Source organism: Hippoglossus stenolepis, chromosome 1, assembly GCF_022539355.2.
Source record: "Hippoglossus stenolepis isolate QCI-W04-F060 chromosome 1, HSTE1.2, whole genome shotgun sequence".
In the NCBI taxonomy this organism is placed as follows: Eukaryota; Metazoa; Chordata; class Actinopteri; order Pleuronectiformes; family Pleuronectidae; genus Hippoglossus; species Hippoglossus stenolepis.
The window spans coordinates 4,314,948-4,328,749 of record NC_061483.1 but is presented as its reverse complement, the minus strand read 5'-3'; the positions used below and the strand labels follow the sequence as shown (position 1 = coordinate 4,328,749).

Here is a 13,802-nt window from a genome sequence, read left to right as displayed (position 1 = left end):
GAGTAGTTGTAGTTGTAGTATTAGTAGAAGTTGTAGTAGTAGTAGGAGGAGTAGTTGTAGTTTTAGTATTAGTAGTAGTAGTTGTAGTAGTGGTATTTTTAACCATCATCACTTTGCCCCTGTGAAGCGACTCTGTTCACGTGGCAGCCACACAACCTGTGATTGGTGGGAGAAACATTCAAGTGTCCAATGAACGTCCAGTATGCTGCGGTTTGAGCCAATCACAGACAAGCTTCTATCGAGGCTCATGTTCAAGCAGGAAGAGAAGGACTCGAGAGGAAACTGCGACAAGAAACCAAAAGAAACTCCGTTAAAAATGGTGACGAGTCCAAAACTAATACTTTGGTGTTGTTTTTCTTAGTTTGTACTAAGTGTGATAAATTTGTTTTTTAATCGAATATCCGGTTTTTACTCAGTAGCGGAAGTAAGATGCTAGCATAGCTAACCGGCTAACAGCGAGTCATCATTAGCCTGGTTAGCTTTAACCTGCTATTGTTTTGTTTGTGGAGATTTGATAAACATACATTACTTGATGGTAGTTTTACCACGCGTCGGTTTCCTTTTACCACATTTTAACCGGTTTAAATTTAACCCTTTTAACCGATATAAGCCTCAGTTTGTCAACATGTACGATGCTAACGTGCTTGTTTTGTTTGCTAACGTCGCAGGTGATGCTAACCGTCACTGAACACCCACATGTGAGTGAGGTGAGAGACTCGGATCATCATGGTGGTTAAAAGCTACACGTGGACACAAGGTAAACACAAAGCTTGTGTTGTGTTGTGGTGCTGTGTGTGTGTGACAGGGGGTCGGTGGGCGTGAGGGTGATGAGTGGCACTAATCAGCCGGGGGGTGTCCGCTGCAGTGGCATCGACCCCCCGGTCCGAACCCAACCTGAGGACACCCGCTGTGCACAGGGGCCATCTGACCCACACCCACTCCTCTTTGTTACACAACTTACAAGTTTCAAAGTTTAGAGTGGAAGGTTTGAAACGAGCTGTTATTTGCACGTTGACTGAAGCTGACGTCTCTTGTGGTTCTGCGTGATGCTGATTAAATCAACCAGTATATTAAAGTGGATTGAAATTGTCTTCCACTGTCTCGTATCAAATTACTGTTTACAAGTGGTTCAATATCTGAACTCATCTTCTGTTCAGGTGTTATTTCTCGACTCGTTCATTTTAACACAATTATATAAAATATGAATCTCTGTATGATTTTTATACTGAAAACAATATCGCTAATTTACACTCAGCCTTTTGTTCCTGTTGTTCAAAACAAAACATGAGCTGTTTTTTAAGAATCTGTAATAACGCTGCCTAGTTGTTTCTCTCCCTGTTTTCCTTTTTAAGTTTCCATCTTCAAGTGGAAGGAAACCTGTCAGTTCACTGAGGACGACTCCTTTTCAAGGTCTGTGTCTCAGATGTTACACTGTCTTTTTTTAAAGTAAAGGATAATTACTTTATTCCCTTTTACAAGAACAATCATATTTCTATCCAGATGAAGGAGAAAAGTGTGCATGTGATGTGTACATGAACCAGTTTGTTGTTGGCTTCAGTCCTAAAGCTTGTTTTTCATCCATTTGATTTGACGAACGATGTGTCACCACATTTAACACATTAATATATTTAATCGGTTCAATTAACTTATTCATACCTGTGTTATTTTTTTATAATGACACTTTATAAGGAACCTGGACGTTGACAAATCATTTTTTTTCAAACAGGGCAGCACAAACTGAAACCTACAGACTTTCTGAATCAGAGTCCTGTTATGTGTTCTGGTGTTTTAGAGCCGCTGGGGTGTGACAGTGATGAGTTGCACCATTAGTCGGGTTGCTGATTGCAGTGGCACAGCCGACCCGTCCTGACAACCTGTGGAGACACCCACTGTGCACAGGGGCCATCTGAGTCACCCCCCCGGACTGTGCCACTGTTAAATGGTTTTCTTCTGTCATTTCTTTACTCACCATTCTGGTTTTTGTGTTCTGCTCTTTTCTTCCCCATCCTGAAGAAAGGACAGTTCACAGATGTGTCTGAGCCTCCGAACATGGTGAACAGAATGTATCCTGCCCCTGCACACGTTTTATCTTCGTGATGGATGGAATAAAGTCCACCGACTCAACCTGAAAGCTGGTGAGGAAGAATTCACACAGGTTCTTTTTATTATGAAGAGTAAATCTTTTCTCTTTCCAGTTTGTCCTATTCTCTACATTTAACCGTCAGTGGCCACGTTCTTGTATCTGTATGAAGGCAAACACGTCCTGGGCCACATATGAAGGTCTCTGCTGCCCATGCTTTGATTTGTTTGTGGCCACTGCTACTTTATTCGCTCTGACCACCACGTATTGATTTCATTTTTCCCACAGATACATAAAGTCCTGCTCCATAGTGCAGCTGCACACAGCACATTGATTCACTCAGCCTGGGCTCCTCACTCCACTCTCTATCTCACTTGCGCTGTCATAACTGATTCATCTGTATACTCACACTGGCTAAAACATGATTTGGGCTTGGTGCATCGAAATAATGTGCGTGAGTGTTTTCAAATAAAGTGGGGGAAGTGAAATCCGATCACAAGTTGTCACAGGAGAAGTGTTCAAGACTCCTTTTTTTTTAATGCCGGATGTGAACAGGTGATTTTGGAGGGTTTCACTTGTGATTTGTTCTCTCAGAATTTAATATCCCTGCCAAACTGTAAAAGCCTGGTTTCTACCCACAATTGGAAATGTACATGGCTCTAATATTAGTCAATCTGTCTTTTCTTATTTCGTAATTAGGCTTCAATGGATCTGTTTGGTTTTGACTAATCCTTCCAGCTGCCCTCCTTGTTCCTTTTTGCTTTGTAATTCAGGGGCAATGATGGATGTTAATTCCTTTTGATCAGATCAGCCTAAAAACAGAGCTCAGCACAAAACTCGTTATTATCTTTTAACTGTTTCAGCCAAGAGAGTGACTACAAACCTTTATTAAGATGAGAGCTCTTCCTCTCCAGGTCCAGCCCCTTCTTACAAACCCTCAGGGACATCAAGAGAATTGGGTTCAGTGTTTTAAGATGGAGTACCACTCATTCTACTAAAGTTGCAGACTGAGTACATGCAGCCAATAAGAAGTTAAGGTCTCTGCGTCGGACCCACAGAGCAGTTGAGTCCTAAAATGGAAAAAGTGAAGGTGAAAAATGGTAAAGCTAGTGTGATTTGTAAATGGTCCCAAATCCTTGTGACGTTGGACAACAGTGAATGCATCAGTGCATGTAACAGATTGCTGCAGTCACTGGCTGTGTAATGCAGCCGAACCATGTGGAAAACAAATCGCAGATTTTATTCAGGACGACGTGTGTTTGATGGCAGAGATGCTCAGATACTTGTCTTTGGTAATAAACCATGTGAAGGTGTTTCCATTGAGGCGGTGCAGGCTTTGCTTTATGTCCTGAACATTCATTTGTTTCTCATTGTTTCCCTTTTATCATTTAACTGCTTCCCCGAGCAGGCAATTGCTCTTTTGGTCACTAACGACCCAGTTAACTCAGTCCAGCTTTGATCAGCGGCCAAAAACTTCCCACAATAGCGTTTCTTTTAATGCAGTTTCCTTTTGGTCCTGATTACAAATTTCCACTGCAGGCAGCCGAACACCCAGGAAACCTCACAACCCCGCAGTCGCTGGTACAGTCACAGGTCACAACCAAGTTCAGTGTGGCCCTTCAAACCGTCATGTCCTTGATCCCTGAGCTGCTGCTTTCTGACCTGAACTGACCCAGAAATCCAATTCTGTTTTAGGGCACGGCCACACATAAACTTTTACCTTAAAGGACCTGTGTGTGTGTGATTTGAGGGCGTTTTATGACATTCAGAATTGTTTTCGTTCGGGTAGAACTATTGGAAACAAAGTTCATTACCTTTTTAGAATGAGCTCCCAATGTTTACAAATGAATCAAGGTTATTGTGCTTTTCTCGTTTGGCCCGGAGAAAATATCTCTGCTTAAATAACTGAAAAAACAAATTCTCAATACTGTGAAATGTTTCATGTCGGTATCTCACTCTGAAGAATTTGTCTTCTCTTTTTTCCGGTGCACAGACGGGGTGTTGGACCAGAGGAGCTTGTCAGAGCGATGGTGAACAACATCAACGGTGTCGTAGCAGCTCGTCCTCCTCAGCATGAGCACAGATACACAACCACTGAGTTTCTCCAGGAGACATCTTGAAGCCCTACAGCTGTGTTATCGTCTCATTCCTGGTGAGGCCCACCAGGGGGAGTCCAGCTCTATATTTGTCTTCAAATAAACTTTGGTTTTACTGTCATAACCACAACGTTCAAGGTTCAGACAGAAACTCTCTCATGCACTGGTATCTACTGTGAGAGACTTAAACAAAGCTGCTTCTCTAGTGTCCAGCTGTTAAGGAATCTATTGACACAAGCATATTTGCAATGGGTTGGATTTGTTGGTGTTCTTGCACAATCAATGGTCCCAGTTCATCAGATATACACTACTGTTCAAAAAGTTTGGGGTCACTTAGAAATTTCCTTTATTTTTCAAAGAAAAGCACTGTTTTTGTCAATGAAGATAACATTAAATTAATCAGAAATACACTCTATACATTGTTAATGTGGTAAATGACTATTCTAGGTGGAAACATCTGGTTTTTAATGAAATATCTCCATAGGTGTATAGAGGCCCATTTCCAGCAACTATCACTCCAGTGGTCTAATGGTACATTGTGTTTGCTAATCGCCTTAGAAGACTAATGGATGATTAGAAAACCCTTGTGCAATTATGTTAGCACAGCTGATGATGAGAGAAGCTATGAAACTGGCCTTCCTTTGAGCTAGTTGAGTATCTGGAGCATCACGTTTGTGGGTTCGATTATACTCTCAAAATGGCCAGAAAAGGAGAACTTTCATGTGAAACTCGCCAGTCTATTCTTGTTCTTAGAAATGAAGGCTATTCCATGCGAGAAATTGCGAAGAAACTGAAAATGTCCTACAACGGTGTGTACTACTCCCTTCAGAGAACAGCACAAACGGGCTCTAACCAGAGTAGAGAGAGAAGTGGGAGGCCCCGGTGCACAACTCAGCAAGAAGACAAGTATATTAGAGTCTCTAGTTTGAGAAATAGATGCCTCACAGGACCTCAACTGGCAGCTTCTTTAAATGGTACCCGCAAAACGCCAGTGTCAGCGTCTACAGTGAAGAGGCGACTCCGCGATGCTGGCCTTCGAGGCAGAGTGGCAAAGAAAAAGCCATATCTGAGACTGTTCAATAAAAAGAAAAGATTGATATGGGCAAAAGAACACAGACATTGGACAGAGGAAGATTGGAAAAAAGTGTTATGGACAGACGAATCAAAGTTTGAGGTGTTTGGATCACACAGAAGAACATTTGTGGGACGCAGAACAGGTGAAAAGATGCTGGAAGAGTGCCTGATGCCATCTGTCAAGCATGGTGGAGGTACTGTGATGGTCTGGGGCTGCTTTGGTGCTGGTAAAGTGGGAGATTTGTACAAGGTAAAAGGGATTTTAAATAAGGAAGGCTATCACTCCGTTTTGCAACGCCATGCCATACCCTGTGGACAGCGCTTGATTGGAGCCAATTTCCTCCTACAACAGGACAATGACCCAAAGCACACCTCCAAATTATGCAAGAACTATTTAGGGAAGAAGCAGGCAGCTGGTCTGCTGTCTGTAATGGAGTGGCCAGCGCAGTCACCAGATCTCAACCCCATTCAGCTGTTGTGGGAGCAGCTTGACCGTATGGTACGCAAGAAGTGCCCATCAAGCCAATCCAACTTGTGGGAGGTGCTTCAGGAGGCGTGGGGTGAAATCTCTACAGATTACCTCAACGAAATAACAGCTAGAATGCCAAAGGTCTGCAATGCTGTGATTGCTGCGAATGGAGCATTCTTTGACGAAAGCACAGTTTGAAGAACAAAATTAATACTTCAAATAAAAATCATTATTTCTAACCTTGTCAATGTCGTGACTATATTTTCTATTCATTTTGCAACTCGTTTGATAAATAAAAGTGTGAGTTTTCATGGAAAACACGAAATTGTCTGGGTGACCCCAAACTTTTGAACGGTAGTGTATCTGCATTGTCTCAGTGGGTTTGTCAATCAGATCAGAGGGAAAGAGACAAGACCAGTTAATTGTGTTTTTACATAAGTAATTATAAAGGCAACCGACTTATTTAGAAACATTTAACTGTAATTGCCGCAGTTATGACATCGTTAAGCGGATTGTGTGTTAATCCGACTTGATTGTAAAGATTCAGTTTAATGACTTTTTGTCACTCCACTCAATAAAATCAAGATTCAAGATAATTTCGTTTGTGATGAATTCAAAAGGTTTCCAAGATTTGACTCACTTTTTAATGATATATTCAACAATCTGTCAAATACTCTTTTCCATTATATGACAGATTCTGAAATGTGTAGTTTACCCACAAACTTACTGATACTTTATTTATTACTTATTCTGGATGAGCCAGTGCCTCCAGTGGTGAGCGGCTCTCAAACCAGTCCAAAGAACAGCTCTGCCTGTACAGCATGTTGGTATCCAGCAGGTGGCAGTTGAACATCAGTCTTTCTCATGCATGTGGCCACGCTGCAGGTTCAGTCACGTGTGTAACAGGGCAACACACATATCACTGGATTTGTCCTGTTACACAAACGCAGGCGCCCGAGGGCTCCACACAAACACAGGGCCCGGCCTCGGAGGCAGATTCAACACTGAACTCTTTTGATTCCAAAGTTCCAGTTCTTCAAATCCGCAGTTTGAATATTCATCCTCTGCTCACACACATTAGCATAGTTAAGATGTTCCCTCACTGAAGTCTACTGGCGAAGGAAGAAACCTCAACTCTCTGCTTGAATAACCTTTGGTCCTCAGGATATTGTGGGATTCATTCTGGATGTAAACAAACATCTGAAGTGCAGAGTTTCACACGGGAACGCACACGAATACGTATTTAACTATTTATGACACAGTTTTCTTCTGAATGTGTATTTGTACAGTGAAGTTGTGCTACAAGACTTAAGACTTAACTATAACTGTGTAAAATACAACGTGAAGCCATCAGATACATAAAGATGTAAATATTCTACACACTCTTCAGTTCAAAGTAGAAAAAAGTTCACGTTCCTGACGTTTTGAAAGAACCTTCATCACGTCCAGGTGATTTGGATCATTTGATTTATGGTGGGAGTTGACAGAGCCACACACTCGTCTGTTAAGGTTGTGTGTCATCCATTGTACAGTCGGTGTGATGATTGGTCAAGAATGTCGTTCTGCAGGTGAAGGACATATTTGGATTTGCCCGTTTTTACCAGATCCCACAATTTAATGGATTCTTCCTTCGGTCCTGATCCATCCCTGCACAACATTTGATCTTTTCTGTATTTTGTGCATAATCCTGCTAAGAAACTACAATAAAAAGAAATGACCACCGTGAATAATGATCTGCTAGTAACTCTGGTTTTAGTCCCGTTGTTCTCTATGTTCCAGATCCTTTTATTCCTTCCGCTTCCAGCCAGTACAGATAAACAACTTTTTCACTCAATGCATCAAAGACTCTTATTCTACAGTTTGGATATCTTAACACCTCTGTGGCCGTTTCACCTGGAGACAGCGGCAACATCTCCTTTGACATCAAAGCTCTGATCCGAGTGAGAGCTTACCTGTTGTTATTCTCTCCTCAGAGTTTGGGATCAAAGGTGTTTCTCTGGTGTCGTAAATGACACCACCTGCAGTGAAGCCCATCATTTTATCATTCAATGTGCTTTTCTGATCTCTGTAACTGTGCTAAACGCTGATTAATGGTTTTCACTGTGTAACTTAACCACGTCCTGCACAGATTAGTTTGTATCCGGGTGCAAGTCTGAAGTGAAGGACGCTCAACGACTTGATTTGCTGTGGAACCGAAGCGACAAATCAATTATTCATGTTGTTACTTGGGAGCCGGGAGGTTGTTGATGTCGGACCAACGTCTTTAACTTCACAGACCTCGGAGCACGATGGTCGTCGTGTTTAACACCAGAAAACTTGTTGTTTACTTCCTCAAACAAACCAGACAACATCAGTCGGATGCCGAACAGCTCCCTTCGTCTGGGACTGAACCCGACTGAACCCTGACACCACTGCTTCGGCAACCTGTGTGTGTGTGTGTGTGTGTGTGTGTGTGTGTGTGTGTGTGTGTGTGTGTGTGTGTGTGTGTGTGTTGGCAGGAGGAGGTGGTTATGTTTGCTGCGGTGAAGTGTTTTGTTCCAAGATGTTTTCGGTGAAACCTGAGCTGTGATGTACGGTCTGTTCACTGAGGTGTGATCCTTCAGACTGACGGACGACAGCCGTCCTCTCCCCCTCCTGCTCTTTGCTCTCAGTCTATCTTGAGATGTGAGATGTGTACCTCAGTAAAGTGTGAAACATTGTTCAATAGTAAAGTACAAATACCAGGATGATATCTACAAACTATAACCTGTGTCTGTTTGTTTGTAAGTTTGTTTACAGGCAAGATTGCGTAAAACTGTCGGGCAGATTTCCACGAAAACTTGGTGGAAGGATGCAAAACATATTTTTCTTTTCACTTTAATCTTGTGAGATTGGGCATTTTTCAACATTTTCCCAGTCAATAATTCATGGATCTTGATGGGAAATAAATGGTTATGTTCAAGGGACTGATATTTATGAGTGTGTGTAATAAGGTGCAGAAAATCAAAGTGCGGGTCTAGTAAATTTGAACGAGGTTTGCTCGAGGGGGCAGCCGGGCCTCATCAGAAGTTGTGTCCTTCTATTTGTCCTTGTTTATTAATGAATACACTGTTTTCTAGCAGGTGACATTCAAAGACGTGAAGCCTGAATTTGAAGTTGAAGCAAAAAACTTCACTCACCTTTTGCATAAAGACGTTTTTCCACTGAGCTGAATTCATTGCAAAGCTTTTAAAAATATAATTTATAAGAAGGTTTTCACACTCGAGATGTTCTCTCTTATTTGGCTTTGTGTCATCTACATCTCGCTGCTGGCCGAGTGGCTCATCTCGCTGAATTGGTCCATTTAATGTCCTTTAACGAGCAGAAAAACACCCGTCGCTGCTTTCACACTTTCCCACGAGGGATTGAAAATAGTTTTTTTTCTTCCTCCGCTGTCTCTGGTCTCTTCTGCGTCTCTGTCCCCGCAGAAAACTGTGACTCAGGGCTGTGATTGACAGGAGTGCAGAGAGCGATCATAGACAGCACAGCGACGAGACTCTGACCGGAGGCAGCGCTTGTTTTGCTTTTAACTGATCTCATGGGGGGGGATGAGGAGCGAGGAGCATCCAGCTGCCCACAGATGTTTCCTCAGTATCTGGACGCAGGTACAGGCGGCACCTGAGAGAGAATATCAGAGATGGGGGGGGGGGGCAGATAAACATGTTTGTGCAGCCCGAGGAGGCCTGTGAGTCCTGCGAGTGTCCGGAGGGAGCTGCACCCGACACCGTGCTCACATCACACGTGTGCACGTCGCTGTGCAGATGCCGATCAAAAGAGCCGGTTTCATATCAACAGCTAAAATAGCTTCTCTGTGAACCGGGTCATGTTGAGTTATTCAGCGGCTGAAAAATGAGCGATCGGGGAGGAAATGGACGCCCCTCGGTGAGATGTGTACATGAATTAATAATTAACACGTTGGTCAGTGGTCACAGGAAGCAGCTTGGAGTCAATTAATAGAAAGAGATGTAGAAAAAATAATTAGTCCCCGGTTGGTCCAATAGGTTTTGAAAACTCTTCTCGATTTATCTGTGAAATATTTCAGTTTTTCTTCGGGGGAGAAGTTTGAGTTGGTTTCCTCTGAGCACATTGAATTCAGGTCAAACTGCTTCTTTACGTTGACGTTCTAGGAAATTACACACAATTTCCCAAAAAAGTGCCTTTAACAACCACATATTTGATAGAATTATTGTGGTTTGTTATGGATACTGTTCTTTGTCAGATTGAAATTTGCTAATGATCAATAAAGTAGATCCTGACAGATACTGATAAAGAAATTAGGGAGTAAAGATTTTCCTGAAGTGATTTATTGGCGGATAAACATATAACAAATGATTAACCAGGGTTTCATCTTTAACCATTAACTCTATTATAACTAAATACAATCAAATGTGTTGATTCAAGATAAATAAACATTATATTGAATATAAATGGTTTTCTGAATTGTTTATTCTGTAAAGTAAGTTTTCATATCGACAAAAATAAACAGAAGAGTCTGTGAAAAGCGATGAGACGGTCGTGCTCTTTTAAAAACTGGTGTTTCTATGTAGAAGAAGCAAGTGAACGACGTGAATCAGAGCTGCTGCAAATGAGTTGTTTGTTTGTCTGTTGTTGTTGTTCTGTCCTCGGTGTCGTCAGTGACGTCTGAACGTTTTTAGTTTTTATTCAAAGCCGGAGTTTCAGCGTCTTTTGCACCGATGACACATCCGATATCTTCAAGTGTCAGTCACTTAACATTGTCTTTGCAGAAAGTGTTTGTCACTTTCCCGAGACGCCTGAAAAATCTCCCTTCTCTCTGCAGGCCGTTTGAGAAAAAAACATGTTCACGATTCAATTTGCAGCCGGCTCTTGTGTTATTTTTTTGAAGCCGCTGCATGTTTGTGTCACACTGTGGATTTGGATCAGTTTCAAACATCTCACCGTCACCGGAAGCGTCTCCTCACGTCTCGCTCCCACTTTCACTCTGTGTCTGATCTGATGCGTCTGCGACTTGTGCAAATACCTGCGAGGCTCCTGCAAGAGTGTTTATCCACCAGTGTTTCTCTATGTGCGTGTGAATGTTAAAAAATAACAGACAGGGATAGATTTTAATGCCAATGAATCAAACTGTTCCTCGACGTTTCACTTGTGCGGCACAAACCTTCCTGAGTGTTTTTGTGTGTTTACTCAGGAGCCATGACTGTCGCAGGTACATAAATAATACACGGAGGAATTTAAAACCTGCTTTGTACAAAGTGACTCATACGAATGGATCATTTACTGAACTTATTTTTAACTTCCACCACGAGTTTTCATTGCTGTTTGTCTGTATGTTTGCAGGATTACACACAATGTACTGAACAGATTGAAGTTTGAATTTCTTGTTAATTGGTACAAACATTCATGAAATTCTGCTGGTCCGAGGTCCGGATCACGGTGACGTCACAATCCACTCACTTTGTTTACCTCGTGTGATCTTTAGAAAACCTCGAGAATCCTTTCAAATTCTGCACAAATGTTCACTTGGACTCACTGATTCGATTTCACTGGTCAAAGGTCGCTTCATATTAATGTGAATGCAATTTGTCAGGAAACACCTGGAGTTTAAAGATGCAAATTTGATGAAATCAGGCATTTGATGATGCTAATACTTTGGTGCGGATATGCAAAATGATCTGGATTTGGTGAATAAAAATGTGTGTCTTTCGGGTTTGATTCATTTTCGGTTACTGTACGTGAACAAAGTAGGAACCGTTGAACCGTTTGCTCGATATCCGTCTCTCAGGTGTTGATATTCACCTTTTGATTTTCAAGACATTTCAGATAAATAAACTCCCGCAATGTTCTAATCCTTTGATCTGTTCTGTTCAACGCTTTCATACAATGGATATTTTGACTGTTTAATGTGAGCATGTGTGAATTTCTGTTTCAAAACACGTACATTAATGCAATGTGGTGATGACGTGGCCAATCAGACTCTCGTGCTCCTCTAGTTTGTCACTGAATTCCGAGGTTTCTTGTCTTTAAAGCAGATTTCCCTGTTGACGCTCACACAAGCGGTGACGTCTCTGTTTCTCTGATTATGACTCATCGTAAGGTTAAGTGGGAAAACGGTTCAAACTGGAAGAAGTTCATAATAATTAGGAGCAGCCGATGCCTTTGGCTGGAGTCGCTCTCGCCTAATAAAAGCAGCGTGCCGCACTTTCATTATCTGACTCGGTGCCGGTGTGGGTGTTCGGCAAACCACAAGGGAGCACACACAAATGAATAGCGTCGGTTTTGTTTATTCCACCTCGGGAAAATGCAACTAAAAGAGAATTTCATTCTGCCGCGATTCTGCTTCAAAGACACGCCATTTATTTTCATAAAGCTTATGTCTTTCGGGCAAATCAAAGCAATGAGTGCACATTCTGATATCACAGAGGAGCCTTTCAGAAATGTTGCAACACCTCTCTGCTCTGAAATCATGTCATTCTGGCTGCATTTTTATATATATATATATATATATATATTTTTTGCAGCGGGATCTGTCAGAGAATGTTTTTCCCCCTCCTCAGATTTTCATATTCATGTAGAGCTCATGAATACATCAGGACTTGTCTGCGTCGTGTGCAGCGGCGGAGGCAGGAAGGTGAAGGAGGAGTCGGGAGGTGTGAAGCGACATGTTTTTCTATTAATGGGCCCAAACGGACAAACTCTGCCAATAAAACCCTGTGAGTGGACGGAGGCAGTTAATGACTGTTTAATTCTCACAGTCGTTGTCACTTATCCAAGAACACGGAGTTGAACCCCCCCTTTTTTAACAATCCAACAGAAATGGAGCAGAAACCTGTCGAGATTAAAGATGCGACCGACGGCACATGTAGGAGACACGCAGCTTCCAAAAGCTCTCAAGAAAATTCGTATGGAAGCTCTTGCGTGTTTGTCAGTGTTTCTCCAACTCAAAGTTTCTTGTAGGAGTAAGAAGAGGGGGTTGTTGGAATGAAATGGGGAAACTTGAGAATTTAAAGATAAGGGCTTGGGACATCGTAGCATTCAGACGTTGCATACACCCCCCTGTGTATGGAGCAAGAAGGGGAATGATTTATTTCATCCATAATTTTATCTGAAAGTAATAAACTCTAACTCTTATCAAATGAGGGTCCATCTAGTTTGTGTCAGTCAGTGCACGAGTTTCAGAGCCACTGGTCTGGACCTTGGAAAGAAGCGTTTCCATCCAACAGTCGGTGGTTGAGGGGACCCGGGAGATTTGGACACATCCAGAGAAACCGGAGCCAGCGGGTAGTGAAGAGAGGCCTGTGAATTCTAAGCAGTTCACAGCAAGTACACTGAGCCAGTGTGTCTGGAAACTGGAGCTCACCCAGCAAATACACCGAGCCCCGGCCAACTCTGACTGTTTAGAAAGCTTGGAAACGTAATGGCTGACAAATGGACAATTAATTCAAAGGTGAAATCTGTAATATTTATTCCTACAGCAGATGAAGGTGAAACAATCTCGTCCAAATGCTGCAAACGGCAGAATTGATCACAGCTTTTTGGGGATCAGACGTCCACCGATGAAGAAACCGACTAAATCTCACACCGAGATTTAGTCGGATCCGGGCATCAACCTCCCCTGCTGCGCCCGCAGAGGTCCGTCCCTGATGGATGACCTCTCCGTCGCACACGCCACACGCCCAGCGCCCACTGCACGTGCACATTAAGAACTTACCCTTACAAACGGATTAGGAGGCCGGTAATGGAAACGGAGAGAACCCGGCCCCATAATCTCCTCCCTGAAACCTTTTTGCTCTGATCAATCTTTGTTTGGGCGCCCGGGAGGTGGTTGTGAAATGTCACTGGCGTGTGGTTGGAGAGGTGAAGCATGTGCGCGTGTGCGGTCGAGGGTGTTCAATGTCAGATGTCGTATTCATTTGTCTAACTTGTTGGCTGCAGCCTCGTGTCGTGCGCTGGCTCGAGGTGTCGAGAGGAGGCATCAGTTATTATCTGTGAAGGGTGTTGCATTTATGATTTATTCGGCGCTGCAGCAGAGATTGTGCCGGTGCATTATAGCCGTCATTATGGCTTCAAGCGTGACCCAAATTTCCCT

At 42.7% G+C, this 13,802-nt stretch overlaps 1 long non-coding RNA gene and 2 other non-coding genes across 3 annotated transcripts; all 3 read left to right on the top strand.

Annotated features, from left to right (window-relative positions):
• The first annotated feature begins 210 nt into the window (after nt 1–210).
• Nucleotides 211–4,300, top strand: LOC118114142. Its single transcript, XR_004697427.2, has 5 exons — nt 211–319; nt 669–757; nt 1,353–1,410; nt 2,014–2,135; nt 4,074–4,300. It is a non-coding gene; the product is annotated as an uncharacterized LOC118114142 (long non-coding RNA).
• On the top strand, nt 818–934 carry LOC118114558. The gene has a single exon (XR_004697467.1). It is a non-coding gene; the product is annotated as a small nucleolar RNA SNORD67 (small nucleolar RNA).
• On the top strand, nt 1,804–1,916 carry LOC118114592. Its single transcript, XR_004697476.1, has one exon. It is a non-coding gene; the product is annotated as a small nucleolar RNA SNORD67 (small nucleolar RNA).
• Nucleotides 4,301–13,802: the final 9,502 nt, after the last annotated feature.